The sequence below is a fragment of the Arachis ipaensis genome, chromosome B3 (assembly GCF_059453495.1).
Source record: "Arachis ipaensis isolate K30076 ecotype BB chromosome B3, ASM5945349v1, whole genome shotgun sequence".
Taxonomy (NCBI): domain Eukaryota; kingdom Viridiplantae; phylum Streptophyta; class Magnoliopsida; order Fabales; family Fabaceae; genus Arachis; species Arachis ipaensis.
Genome location: NC_142438.1, coordinates 99432797 through 99447496, shown reverse-complemented (window position 1 = coordinate 99447496; position 14700 = coordinate 99432797). Strand labels below are relative to the sequence as shown.

The following is a 14700-nucleotide window of genomic DNA, read 5'->3' as shown; positions in this document are numbered from 1 at the left end:
GAAAAGATTTTAAATTTTGTAGGTAGGTGGGGTTTATGGGGAAGAGTGGATGGATGTGAATGGTGAAGAGGTGATGGGGAATAGTGATTGAGGTGATTGGGGAAGGGTATTTGGGGAAGAAAGTTATGAAAAGGTGTGAAGAGGAGAGAAGAAGATGTGGGGATTCTGTGGGGTCCACAGATCAAGTGGGGTCAAGGACTTAACATCCCTGCTCCAATTAGGCGTGTAAAATGCCCTTGTTGTGCAATCCTGGCGTTTAACGCCAGACTGCTGCTTGTTTCTGGCGTTAAACGCCCAAATGTAGCCTATTTCTGGCATTTAACGCCAGGCAGATGCTTGTTTCTGGCGTTAAATGCCAGCTTGGGTCTTGTTTCTGGCGTTAAACGCCAGACAGATGCTTGTTTCTGGCGTTTAAATGCCAAACTGCTCTCCTCCAGGGTGTGCTATTTTTAATGCTATTTTTCATTCTGTTTTTGATTTTTCAGTAGTTTTTGTGACTCCACATGATCATCAACCTACTAAAACACGAAATAACAAAAGGAAAATAAAATAGATATAATTAAATAACATTGGGTTGCCTCCCAATAAGCGCTTCTTTAATGTCAATAGCTTGACAGTGAGCTCTCATGGAGCCTCACAGATGTTCAGAGCATTGTTGGGACCTCCCAATACCAAACTTAGAGTTTGACTGTGGGGGTTCAACACCAAACTTAGAGTTTGGTTGTGGCCTCCCAACACTAAACTTAGAGTTTGATTGTGGGGGCTTTGGTTGACGCTGCAGTGATAGAAGCTTTTCATGCTTTCTCTCCATGGTTACAGAAGGAGATCCTTGAGTCTTAAACGCAAGGTTGTCCTAATTCAGTTGAAGGACCAATTCTTCTCTGTCCACATCAATCATAGCTCTTGCTGTGGCTAGGAAGGGTCTTTCAAGGATGATGGATTCATCCTCTTCCTTTCCAGTGTCTAGGATTATGAAATCAGCAGGGATGTAAAGGCCTTCAACCTTTACTAACATGTCCTCTACTTGTCGATAAGCCTGTTTTCTTGAGTTGTCTGCCATCTCTAATGAGATTCTGGCAGCTTGCACCTCAAAGATCCCAAGTTTCTCCATTACAGAGAGGGGCATTAAGTTTATTCCTGACCCCAGGTCACACAGAGCCTTCTCAAAGGTCATGGTGCCTATGGTACAGGGTATTAAGAATTTGCCAGGATCCTGTTTCTTTTGAGGTAATTTCTGCCTATCCAATGCATTCAGTTCATTGGTGAGCAAGGGAGGTTCATCTTCCCAAGTCTCATTACCAAATAATTTGGCATTCAGTTTCATGATTGCACCAAGGTACTTAGCAACTTGCTCTTCAGTAATTTTTTCATCCTCTTCAGAGGACGAATACTCATCAGAGCTCATGAAGGGCAGAAGGAGGTTCAATGGAATCTCTATGGTCTCTAATTGAGCCTCTGATTCCTTTGGTTCCTCGAAGGGAAACTCCTTATTGGTCACTGGACGTCCCAGGAGGTCTTCCTCACTAAGATTCACGTCCTCCTCCTCCCTTGTAGGTTCGGCCATGATGGTTAAATCAATGGCCTTGCACTCTCTCTTTGGATTTTCTTCTGTATTGCTTGGGAGAGTACTAGGAGGAGTTTCAGTGACTCTTTTACTCAGCTGGCCCACTTGTGCCTCCAAATTTCTAATGGAGGACCTTGTTTCATTCATGAAACTTACAGTGGTTTTAGATAGATCAGAGACTATATTTGCTAAGCTAGATGGATTCTGCTCAGAATTCTCTGTCTATTGCTGAGTGGATGATGGAAAAGGCTTGCTATTGCTAAACCTATTTCTTCCACCATTATTAAAGCCTTGTTGAGGCTTTTGTTGATCCTTCCATGAGAAATTTGGATGATTTCTCCATGAGGGATTATAGGTGTTTCCATAGGGTTCACCCATGTAATTCACCTCTGCTATTGCAGGGTTCTTAGGATCATAAGCTTCTTCTTCAGAAGATGCCTCTTTAGTACTGTTGGATGATTCCTTCAATCCATTAAGACTCTAAGAGATCATATTGACTGGCTGAGTCAATATTTTATTCTGAGCCAATATGGCATTCAGAGTATCAATTTCAAGAACTCCCTTCCTCTGAGGTGTCCCATTACTCACAGGATTCCTTTCAGAAATGTACATGAACTGGTTATTTGTAACCATGTCAATGAGTTCTTGAGCTTCTGCAGGCGTTTTCTTTAGGTGAATGGATCCACCTGCAGAATGGTCTAATGACATCTTTGATAATTGAGACAGACCATCATAGAATATATCCAGGATGGTCCATTCTGAAAGCATGTTAGAAGGACACTTTTTGGTCAGTTCCTTGTATCTCTCCAAAGCTTCATAGAGGGATTCACCTTCCTTCTGTCTGAAGGTTTGAACATCCACTCTAAGCTTGCAAAGCTTTTTAGGAGGAAAGAACTTGGCTAAGAAAGCCGTGACCAGCTTATCCCAAGAGTTCAGGCTGTCTTTAGGTTGAGAGTCCAACCATATTCTAGCTCTGTCTCTTATAGCAAATGGGAAAAGCATAAGCCTGTAGACCTCGGGATCAACTCCATTGGTCTTAATAGTATCACAGATCTGCAAGAATTCAGTTAAGAACTGAAAGGGATCTTCAGATCGAAGTCCATAAAACTTGCAATTCTGTTGCGTCAGAGAAACTAGTTGAGGTTTCAGCTCAAAATTGTTTCCTCCACTGGCAGGGATTGAGATGCTTCTTCCATGTAAATTGGAATTAGGTGCAGTAAAGTCACCAAGCATCTTTTTTGCATTGTTATTATTTTTGGCCATGCCTCCTTTTTCAAAAATTTCTGTCAGATCTTCTCCAGAGAGTTGTGCTTTAGCTTCCTCTTCAGAGTCCTTTCAGGTTCAGGGTCAGCTTCAACAAGAATGTTCTTATCCTTGTTCCTGCTCATATAAAAAAGAAGAAAACAAAAAAGAAGGAGAATCCTCTATGTCACAGTATAGAGATTCCTTATGTAAGTATAAGAAGAGAATAATGGAGGAAGGAAAAGATAAGAATCCAAACACAAGGGAGAGGAATGAGTTCGAATTCTTGGGTGAAAGAGGGGTGTTAGTAGATGAATAAATAATTAGAAAGAGATGAGGAGAGGAGAGATTCAAAAATTAAATAAATTAAAATAAAAGTATTTTTGTTTTTAAATTGAATTTAAAATAAAAAATAAAAATTAAAGTTTGAAAATTAAGAAAGGAAAATTGAATCAAATTAAATTAAATTTAAAACAATTAGTTAATTTAAAAAGGAATTTTGAAAAAGAGGGAAGGAATTTTCGAAAATTAGAGATAGAATTAGTTAGGTAGTTTTGAAAAAGATATGATTGAAATAGTAAACTTTTAAAAAATCAAACAAAAAGTCAAGTAGTTAATTGAAAAAGATTTGAAAATGAATTTTTGAAAAGATAAGAAGTTAGAAAAGAAGTTGGAAAAGATTTTGAAATTGATTTTGAAAAAGATGTGATTGACATTTATTTTGAAAAAGATTTGAAAAAGAAATTTAAAAAGATTTAATTTTTGAAATCAAAGTTGATTACTTGACTAACAAGAAACTAAAAAGGTATTATTCTAGAGTTTAAAGATTGCACCTTTCTTACTAGGCAAGTAACAAACTTAAAAATTTTGAATCAATCACATTAATTGTTAGCATTAATTTCGAAAATATGAAATAAAAATAAGAAAAAGATTTTGAAAATCAATTTGAAATTTTCGAAAATCATAAAAGAAAATGAAAAAAATTTGAAAAAGATAGAATTTTTAAATTGAAAATTTGATTTGACTCATAAGAAACAACTAAATTTTAAAAAGTTTTGAAAAAGTCAACTCAAATTTTCGAAAATTTATGAGAGAAAAAGGGAAAGATATTTTTTTTTTATTTTTGAAATTTTAATGATGAGAGAGAAAAACACAAAAAAAAGACACAATGCATGGAAATTTTAGATCAAAACACATGATGCATGCAAGAACACTATGAATGTCAAGATGAACACCAAGAACACTTTGAATGTCAAGATGAACACCAAGAACTTATTTTTGAAAATTTTGAAGAAAAGAAAAACATGCAAGACACAAAACTTAGAAATTTTCAAACTTTAGACACTAACAAATTGAAAATGCATATGGAAAACAAGAAAAAACACAAAACAAGAAATTTTAAAGATCAAACAAGAAGACTTACTAAGAAGAACTTGAAGATCATGGAGAATGCAATGCATGGATTTTCGAAAAATGCAAGAAAGAGATAAACATGCAATTGACACCAAACTTAAAAACTGACACAAGATTCAAGCAAGAAACATCAAATTAATTTTTTTGGTTTTTATGATTTTATAAGATTTTTTTTTTGGTTTTTTTTTCGAAAATTATTTTGGGTAAAAGGAAAAAGAAGAATTTTTTTTATATATTATTTTTGAAAATAAGAAATAAAAAAGCTTAAAAATAAAATAAAAATACCTAATCTGAGCAACAAGATGAACCGTCAGTTGTCCAAACTCGAACAATCCCCGGCAACGGTGCCAAAAACTTGGTGCGCAGAAATCGTAACGGTTCATTCCTTGGTAACGGCGCTAAAAACTTAATACGCACGTTCATAATCTTAGTTCTTTGTCACAACTTCGCACAACTAACAAGCAAGTGCACTGGGTCGTCCAAGTAATAAACCTTACATGAGTAAGGGTCGATCCCACGGAGATTGTCGGCTTGAAGCAAGCTATGGTCATCTTGCAAATCTTAGTCAGGCAGATTCATATGGTTATGGATATTTGATAATTAAAATATAAATAAAACGTAAATTAAAGATAGAGATACTTATGTAATTCATTGGTGAGAGTTTTAGATAAGCGTATGAAGATGCTTGCTCCTCCTGAACCTCTGCTTTCCTATTGTCTTCATCCAATCATTCATACTCCTTTCTATGGCAAGCTGTATGTTAGGCGTCACCATTGTCAATGGCTACATCCTGTCCTCTCAGTGAAAATGGTCCAATGCGCTGTCACTGCATGGCTAATCATCTGTTGGTTCTCGATCTTACTGGAATAGGATCCATTGATCCTTTTGCGTCTATCACTACGCCCAGCACTCGCGAGTTTGAAGCTCATCGCAGCCATCCCTTCCCAGACCCTACTCAGAATACCACAGACAAGGTTTAGACTTTCCGGATCTCAAGAATGGCCGTCCATGGATTCTAACTTATACCACGAAGACTCTGATTAAGGAATCCCAGAGATATTCATTCAATCTAAGGTAGAACGGAAGTGGTTGTCAGGCACGCGTTCATAGGTTGGGAATGATGATGACTGTGATGATCATCACATTCATATTAAAGTGCGAATGAATATCTTAGAATCGGAATAAGCTTAAATTGAATAGAAAAACAATAGTACTTTGTATTAATTCATGAGGAACAGCAGAGCTCCACACCTTAATCTATGGTGTGTAGAAACTCTACCGTTGAAAATACATAAGAGCAAGGTCCAGGCATGGCCGAGTGGCCAGCCACCATAAAGGTCTAAGATAGCATAAAACTGATCAAAGATGTCTAATACAATAGTAAAAGGTCCTATTTATATCAGACTAGTTACTAGGGCTTACAGAAATGAGTAAATGATGCAGAAATCCACTTCTGGGGCCCACTTGGTGTGTGCTTGGGCTGAGCATTGAGCTTTACACATGTAGAGGCTTCTCTTGGAGTTGAACACCAGTTTGTAACCTGTTTCTGGCGTTTAACTCCACTTTGCAACCTGTTTCTGGCGTTTAACTCTAGAATGCAACATGGAACTGGTGTTGAACGCCAGTTTGAGTCATTTAAACTCGGGCAAAGTATAAACTATTATATATTTCTGGAAATCCCTGGATGTCTACTTTCCAACGCAATTAAGAGCGCACCATTTGGAGTTCTGTAGCTCCAGAAAATCCATTTTGAGTGCAGGGAGGTCAGAATCCAGCAGCATCTGTAGTCCTTCTTCAACCTCTGAATCTGATTTTTGCTCAAGTCCCTCAATTTCAGCCAGAAAATACCTAAAATCACAGAAAAACACACAAACTCATAGTAAAGTCCAGAAATGTGATTTTTCATTAAAAAACTAATAAAAATATACTAAAAACTAACTAAATCATACTAAAAACTATGTAAAAATAATGCAAAAAAGCGTATAAATTATCCGCTCATCAGAATACAACAAGGGAGAGCAGCCAGTTCCGCTGAGAATTGCGTGCACTGACCTCAACCCAGAGACAAGGATCTGGCAGCAGATCATTGCCGACTACATTCTTCCAAGCATGCATGCCACGCATATCAGAGTCCGTGTGGCAGTTTTGCTGTGGGCTATTCTGAAGGGGAAGAGGATCTATGTTCTTCCCCTTATCAGAGAGTCGATGATGAAGGGGAACCAACAGCTGAAATACAACATTCTCTTTCCATCATTGATCACCAGATTAGTAGCTCTATCTGGTGTAGAAAGACGCCCAACATACCGGACGTCTGTGTACATCAGTAAGCAGCCATTTCTGTCATACGCCGATTATGACGGGCTGTCTCAGAAGAAGAGGAAGACCACTGAGTCTACATCAACAGCAACAGAGCCTTCGGCACCTTCTACAGCACCGGCACCCACATCCCAACCCCAGACACCATATGAGTTGTGTCGGGAGATCCTTCAGGCTGTCCATCGATTCGAACGCTGCAACATTCGCCGCTTCTACTGGATTGTGGTGAAGTTTGAGGGTAGAGACCCTGGGCCACCTCCTCCAGATACACCAGAGCCTGAGGCCGAGGAGCCTGCATCTGAGGCGCCAGCAGCTGAAGCTGGCCAGGTAGTCCAGACACCTAAGCAGAGACCTGAGGAGCGTAGATTTGAGCAGCCGACAGCTGGAGCCGAGTTGACAGTTGAGATGGCAGTAGAGACAGCTGACCAGGCAGCCGAGACAGCTGACCAGGCAGTTGAGTCCACACTAGTGACATCCGGAGCCCTCATTGTTTATCAGCGTCATCATCACCCACCACCATCTGACAGTGGAGCTTCACATGGTTGATTCCCCCGAGTGATTATTTTGAGCACTGAGGACAATGCATGACTTAAGTGTGGGGGAGGATCTGCGTTATTTTGGGTGTAAACATTCTTTCCTGAACACTCTTATTTAGTTTATTTTCAGTTTTATTATGCTTTTGTTGATATTGACAGCACCTTATTTTTTGCTACCGTTTAGTACTTTAATATATATATATATATATATATATATATATATATATATATATATATATATTAACTTCGCTTCTAGTTATCTTTAGTATTGCATTTCTAGTTTGGTATATATATTGCATCCTTATATTGCTGGTATATAATAAACATATGGATTGTGATTGGATGATGTGAATAGCTTATGCCTAGTTTATCTTGATCCTAATTGTTCATGTTACTTTTTACTTGTTGAAAATTAGGAAAAGAACTAGGAAATTTTGAAAAATTTTGCATCCATCACATCATACATACATATAGAAAATAATTTTGGTGAAAAACAATAAGGATTTTCAAGAATTTTGTGAAGGGCATGCTATTGGATTGATTGAGAAAAATGCATTCAAACTTGCTTGAATGATTTCTTTTTGGAACATAGAAGAGTAAAGAATAATTACCTTGTGAGTTTTTAGGCAATATTGAGTGGTTACACATTTTAACCACTAATTTTGTTTATTGTGTGATATATCTCTTCTATGATTATAATCTTGGTTTTGCTTAATTCTTTATTTCCAATGATTGATGTTTTGAATTGCATTGAGCATGATTGAGGGCATCTTTGTTTAAAAGCTTACTTTTCCTATATAGCCTACCCTTTGCATCTACCATTGTTAAATCCTTTTGAGCTTTAATTAACCCCATTGTTTATAATATTACCACATCACAAATTTAAGCGAAAAATCATGTCTTACCTTAGATTGTATCCTTGATTGGCTTAGGTTGGAGAAGTGTGTATCATTTAAGTGTGGGGGAATCTTTTGGGAAACTTTGGTAGTAAATGAAAATGTTTAATTTGGGTATTTCATTGAAAATTTTAGAAAATGGGCGCACTCATGTATGAGCTACTAGAACCATATGCATTTAATTTCAAAAAAAAAAAAAACCCTTCATCATAAAAAGGGCGCGAAATTACCCAAAAGGGTAATCAAATGAATAAAGAATTGCATATGCGATGTTTTTGTGAGAAAAGCATACATGAGTGTTTGTGAAAAAGAATTAATGGAAGGTTAGGATTGCATTTTGTTTTGATTTGGTTGATATAGGTTGATGTGGATGACTTAAACTAATCAAGGATTCAACCATTTTAGTCCACTTGGCCATATCTATCCCACCTTTACCCTAACACTATTACAATCATATGAAGTCCTCATGATAATTGCATTCATGCATCACTTGTTGTTGATTATTAGATGAAAAGTAATTCCTTGAAAGCATGATTAGGAGAGACTTGAGTGATTAAACCCCTAAACACTGAGTGACTAGAGTGTATACACACCTAGTGAGGGTTCAATTACTCAACTCTATGTTTCCATTCTTCTTATCATGTACTCTTGCAAGTTGCTTCACTTTGATGAGTTGAATAAATTCTTTAGATTTTGGATGCATTGGATTATTTCCTTGCTTAGCCCTATTATTCCATACTTGCTTGGAAACTTGATTGTTTGTTTTCACCAATTTCATATAGATACTATAGATAGATATATAGATATAGATCGTATATAATATACTTGCATGCATATAGGTAGTTGCATTTAATAAGTTGATTACCCCTTTGATCATTCTCCTTATTAGTTTAGCATGAGGACATGCTATCGTTTAAGTGTGGGAGAATTGATGAGTCCATATTTGATGGTATATTTTGACTCAATTTGGATAGATTCTAGCACATGAACTCACACTTAAGCACCAAAATAGCATACTTTTATGTTTGATCCCTGATTTGATCTTAAATGTGAAAATATGCGTTTTAATGCTTAGATTAGTGATTTTCAATTCCACTCTTATGTCATTCGATGCCGTGATATTGTTTGTGACTGATTTCAGGTCTTGGAGGCAAGAATGGATAGCCAAAAGTGAAGGAAAGCATGTGCAAGGGAGAAAACATGAAGAAAACAAGAAAAGCACACACAGCGAAGTGTGCATGCGCACAGCCCTGCATGCACGCGTACAAGCGAGAATTTCCATGTGTGCGTACGAACGAGTACCTGTGCGTACGCACAGGTCAATTTTCAGCCGAGTGTGCGGATGCACACATCTGTGCGTCCGCACAGGTCCCTACACGTGATTGCATTAATGAAACACGTGCTGCGCGAATTTGGACGCCCTTGCCTCATTTTTGGAAAGCTGAAATGCTGTTTTTGAGTGCTATATAAAGGAGACTTCAACACTTATCAAAGGGGGGCTCACTTAGATAGTTTTAGAGAGTAATTAGGAGTAGGAGTAGTGTAGCATTGCTCTCTTAGAGTTTCATTTATCAATTTCCATTATAGCATTTTATAGCAAGCTTTGATTTTTAAATTTACTTCTTCAATTATAAGTACTCTCAATTTCCTCTTTAATTAAAGCACTTTTACTTTCACTTCCTTTTGGTTCAAGTTACTTTGTTCATATTATAATTTTGTGTTTCTTGAAGTTTTGATCAATGAATTTTATGTTTCATGCTTCCTTTATGTTTGATTGCTTGTTTATGTTTGGGTTTGTTAATAGTTGGTTATAGTTTTCCATTTTGCTTTGCAATTTTCCATGTTTTACTTTTATGCATACAAGGTGTTTGTGAAAATACCAACTCTAGATTTTGAGTAGATTTTCCCACCTTGGCTTGTGGTTTGAGTTCCTAGGATATTAGAGTCATAATGTCCGACATTTAGTGGTAATTCTTGGGTAGTTAGTTGACTCTTGTTTCCATTAACGCTAGCCTTTTATCAACTTGTTTGGTAAGTTGGTGAGGACTTATGGATTAAGGTCAATTATGCTTGCTTGACTTACTCCTTGATGGTTGGGGTTGACTAGGCGAGATTGACTCATCATAATTACCATAGTTGTGGTTATGGCGATGATAGGATTCCTTGGATCCTCATTCCCAAGTCAAGGTTCTTTATTTCATTTACAGCATTTTCACTAGTTTTGATCTTGTTTCCTTTTAGTTGCATTAATTCCAATTTTGGTCGTTGCTTAGTTCCTTCATTGCTTAGTTCTTTTAATCTTTAGTTCTTTGATTGCACAAAACCCATTTTGTCCCCTTAGCAATCGAAAGCGTAACATTTCATTTGCATTCCTAAGGAGAACGACCCGAGGTTGAATTACTCTCGATCTCAGTTTATACTTTGTATTGAATTTAGTATTTGATTAAGAGAATTTATTGTTGGTTTGGACTATGCTACTAATGAATTGATTTTCGATTCTAAACCGGAAAAAGTTCTTCTTCATCAAATTTGGCGCCGTTGCCGGGGATGCAAACGGTGTTATATCTTTTGGTTGTTGTAAATATGTTAATAGTGTAAATAGCTCTTTTTGGTTGTTTGGTTGTTTTTCCTAGTAGGATTTTATTTATATTTTCTTGATGACTTTTTCACACCATCACCACAATGCACCCCAATGGAACCCAAACACTTACCTTTATAGTTACCAATCTCATACACCATCCCCTCACTACATACGAAACCAAAACCCTTACGCCCATGAGTTTGATTGTCAACCTTCATCACCTCAATCTTCATCTTCATATATGGATCAAGCCACACAAGAAGTACTTTTCATGCTCTTTCAAGAACAATAAGAGTTCCAGAAGAAGTAAGAAAAAGTCATGCCTACCTTAGCAAAAGCTTTGGGTTAATTAGCTTCATTGCGTTCATGCCACAAGCAAGAAATTCTAGTGGATGAATGTATGGGACCAAGTAAAAAGTATGGAGTGAAAAAAGAATTGTAAAATCAAGAAGAAGACGTCAAGTCCCAACATGAAGTGCAAAAGGAGAGAAATGAAGAGTGGGTAGGAATTGATCAAGAGGATTCCATCATTCAAGATTTTTTGTCCAACTTGGGTAATTCCTTCTATGACCTTCATGAATCTCCATTGTTAAAATTGGAAGGAGATGTTGATGTGGACTTCACACAACCTCCGATTTTTGACTTGAGTGATGATGAAGAAGATTCAAAAGAGGTTGAGGAAGATTCTATTCGCCAAGAAGTGAAATCATTTGTGCGAGAGCAAATTGAGTGGGTGAAGACTTCTCCAACAAGATTTCTAGGCCCACATCAATATGCCATTTTATAAATGGATGGTCAATGATAAACCACTATTTTATGGTTTATCTTGTGCTCAATTGAGTAGATTTTACCAATCTTTCATACACTTATTCATATGATTTGCATGAGTTTACGTTTTCCTTCCCGATTTTGTGCTATGATTGAAAACATGCTTCTTTGGTCTTAATTTTGATATGTTTAATCTTTTCTTATTACCATTCGATGCCTTGATATGTGTGTTAAGTGTTTTCAGAGATTACAGGGAAGGAATGGCTTAGAGGATGGAAAGGAATCATGCAAAAGTGGAAGGAATACAAGAAGTTGAAGGAACTGCAAAGCTGTCAGCCTGACCCTCTCGCACTAAAACGACCATAACTTGAGCTACAAAGATCCAAATGATGCTGTTCTAGTTGAGTTGGAAAGCTAACGTCCGTGGCTTCGATTTGATATATAATTTGCCATAGTTTCCTTGACGATAAGTGACTCAAACGCATGATCCACGCGGACGCGTCACAGTGGCGAAAATACAGCGTGTTTGAATTCGAAACCAGCGAATTCTGGGCTATTTCTGACCCAGTTCTCGGCCCAAAAAACACAGATTAGAGGCTATAAAGTAGGAGAATATATCCATTCATCAGACAACTCATATACATTCATATTCACATAGTTTTAGGATTAGATGTAGTTCTTAGAGAGAGAGGTTCTCCCCTCTCTCTTAGGATTAGGATTAGGATTTATATTAGGATTTAGGATTTCAACTTCTTCTCAGGTTCAATACTCCTTTTATATTTTTATTTATTCTAATGCTTTTATTCGTATCTGACTCATGTTACCAATTTGGCTTATGAATTCTTTATGTTTAGATTGATTTTCTTAATTAATATAATTTGAGGTATTTCAGATTCGATATTGCTTTGCTTTATTTATGTTATGGATGCTTTTAATTTAATTTAGATATTCTCTCCCTTTTGGCTCTGGTTAAGTAATTGGTGACGCTTGAGTTATCAAATAAAGCAGTGGTTGAAATTGGGAGTTGCTGATTAATTTGAGTTCCAATAACTCTAGCCTTTCCAAAGGAAACACTAGGACTTGAGGATGAAATTAATTAGTCCACTTGACTTAACTAAGTGGGATTAAAACCCAATTCTCATCACCATTGATAAGGATAACTAGGATAGGAATTCCAGTTCTCATACCTTGCCAAGAGTTTTATTAATTATTAATTTATTTTTCTTGTCAATTAAATTACTTGTTCAAACCTTTTAAAAACCCAAAATTCTACCTTTTCCATAGCTAATAATAAGTCATACCTCCTTGCAATTCCTTGAGAAGACGACCCGAGGTTTAAATACTCAGTTATCAATTTTATTGGGTTTGCTTAAGTGACAAACAAAACTTTTGTAAGGAAGGAATTTTTGTCGGTCTAGAAGCTATACTTACAACGGGAATTTATTTTTAGAAAATTCTAGATCGCGCGAGAGTTTCGCTCTTTTCAAAATGGCGCCATTGCCGAGAAATTGCAAACGTGTGCCTTATTATTGGTTATTGTAAATATTTACTTTTAAATTGATTTTTTCGAAAAAAAAATATATTCAGATTTTTATTTTAAAATTGTTTATCTTATCTTATCTTAGTTTTAAATTTCAAAAATCAAATTTTTTTTTCAAAAATCATATCTTTTTCAAAATCTTATCTTATCTTTTTTTTTTCAAAAATCATATCTTTTTCAAAATATTTTCTTTTTGTTAGTTTTTGTTTTTATTTTTCCTTACGACTATGAACTCTCACCCCTTTGGCTATGAGTCTGGTTACAATTATGTTGCAGGAAGAGGAGATTATAATGACAACTTGCATCAAGGATGGGACAATCAAAGATGGGCGGAGCCACAAGGACTTGATCAACCCTCATGGCAACAACCACCTCCAATGGACTATCAACAACCATTCTGTGATGCATATCAAGGCAATGGCTATGGTGAGCAACCTTTTGATTACCAACAACCACCACCATATGCCTCTGAACCCCCTCCTCAGCGTGACTTTGGACCACCATACTCACAAGCCCCTTTCCGCCATTCACCTCCATATGACCCTAACCCTCAACCACCATACCAACCACCTTATGAGCCATATGAACCATATATAGAACCACCCCAATTCCAACCCAATTACTCCCAAGAACCACCACCTCAATATTCACCATCTCCATATCCATCAATCCAAGAGCACTATGATCCTACTTATGATAGCCGAGCGCAACAAGAGTCAAAGGATCGTTTCAAGGAGATAATGGATCGACTCAACGCAACCATTCAACAACTGGGCCAAGCGATAAGCCAACTAGACTCCCGACATCTGGACACTCAAGGAACTCCCATGGCTTCATGTGGAGAATCTACTGAAGAACGCAGCATGAAGGAGAAGCTAGAAACTCCGGTGGACAATGAACAACATGACTTTGTATTGGAACAATTGGAGGAAGCCGTAATCGTTAAAGAGGAAGAAGTGGTCGAAGACTTAGGAGATGCGGAAACTCCATGGGAAAGCTCAGTCATAGAACCCCCTTCTAAGGAGTTTGAATTTGTTGTTGAGGAGGGTGTACAACCTCCAAGGCATACCCTGGTTGAAGACTTGGAAGAGGTTGATCAAGAGATGGAGATTCAAGAAAAAGAGGCACAACCTCCCATGCCCTTGGTGAGCAATGAAGAAGAGATTGGATTGGAAGAAAGCTACCAAGAGGAAGAGGTTGAAATTGAAGAAGCTTGCAAAGAGGTGGAAGATGTCAGAGAAGAGCACAAGGAAGTGGAGCTTGCAAGTTCATTAGAGACACCTCCCCCAAGGCCATTACCATCCAACACAACATTCAAGTGGGTAAAATTCTCATCCATGACCTTTACTTTCCCACTTGAATATGGGCTACTAGAGACGGATGGTCAACTTAGAGCTCTTTGTGGCATTAAGAGTAAAAGGAAGATGGTCAGTGGTAAGAATTGTCCTACAAGGTTCATTATGGTTAGAAGCTTTAAGTTTAAACGTAAAGGTTAGTGTAGAGCTCAATTGAATAGGTCTAGGAAGCTGTTTGGATGTCTTAGTGAGAATTTAAATTACGTACCACCCGGATGGAATCATGATGATCAACAAGAAGACGGGTGCAAAAGCAAGGTTTGGGACCCCGGAATTCAGTCTAGAAATCAACACTCTTGGGGCCTTGTCACTTGCTTCAACCTGCTTGAAGGCTTTCTGCGCCTAGTTTGGGATCCGGAGGCCATTGGAATTCCAAACATTGGTGGAGATTTTTGGATGAATACAAGCACAAGCCACCATAACAGGGAGCTCACCAAATGTCCAACTTATGGACTTTAACTAAAAGTGCTAGGTGGGAGACAACCCACC

General features: G+C 37.4%; 1 non-coding gene across 1 annotated transcript; it reads left to right on the top strand.

The window, feature by feature from the left end:
• Nucleotides 1-2326: 2326 nt before the first annotated feature.
• LOC148571750 (small nucleolar RNA R71) lies at nucleotides 2327-2434 on the top strand. Its single transcript, XR_015880420.1, has one exon. It is a non-coding gene; the product is annotated as a small nucleolar RNA R71 (small nucleolar RNA).
• Nucleotides 2435-14700: the final 12266 nt, after the last annotated feature.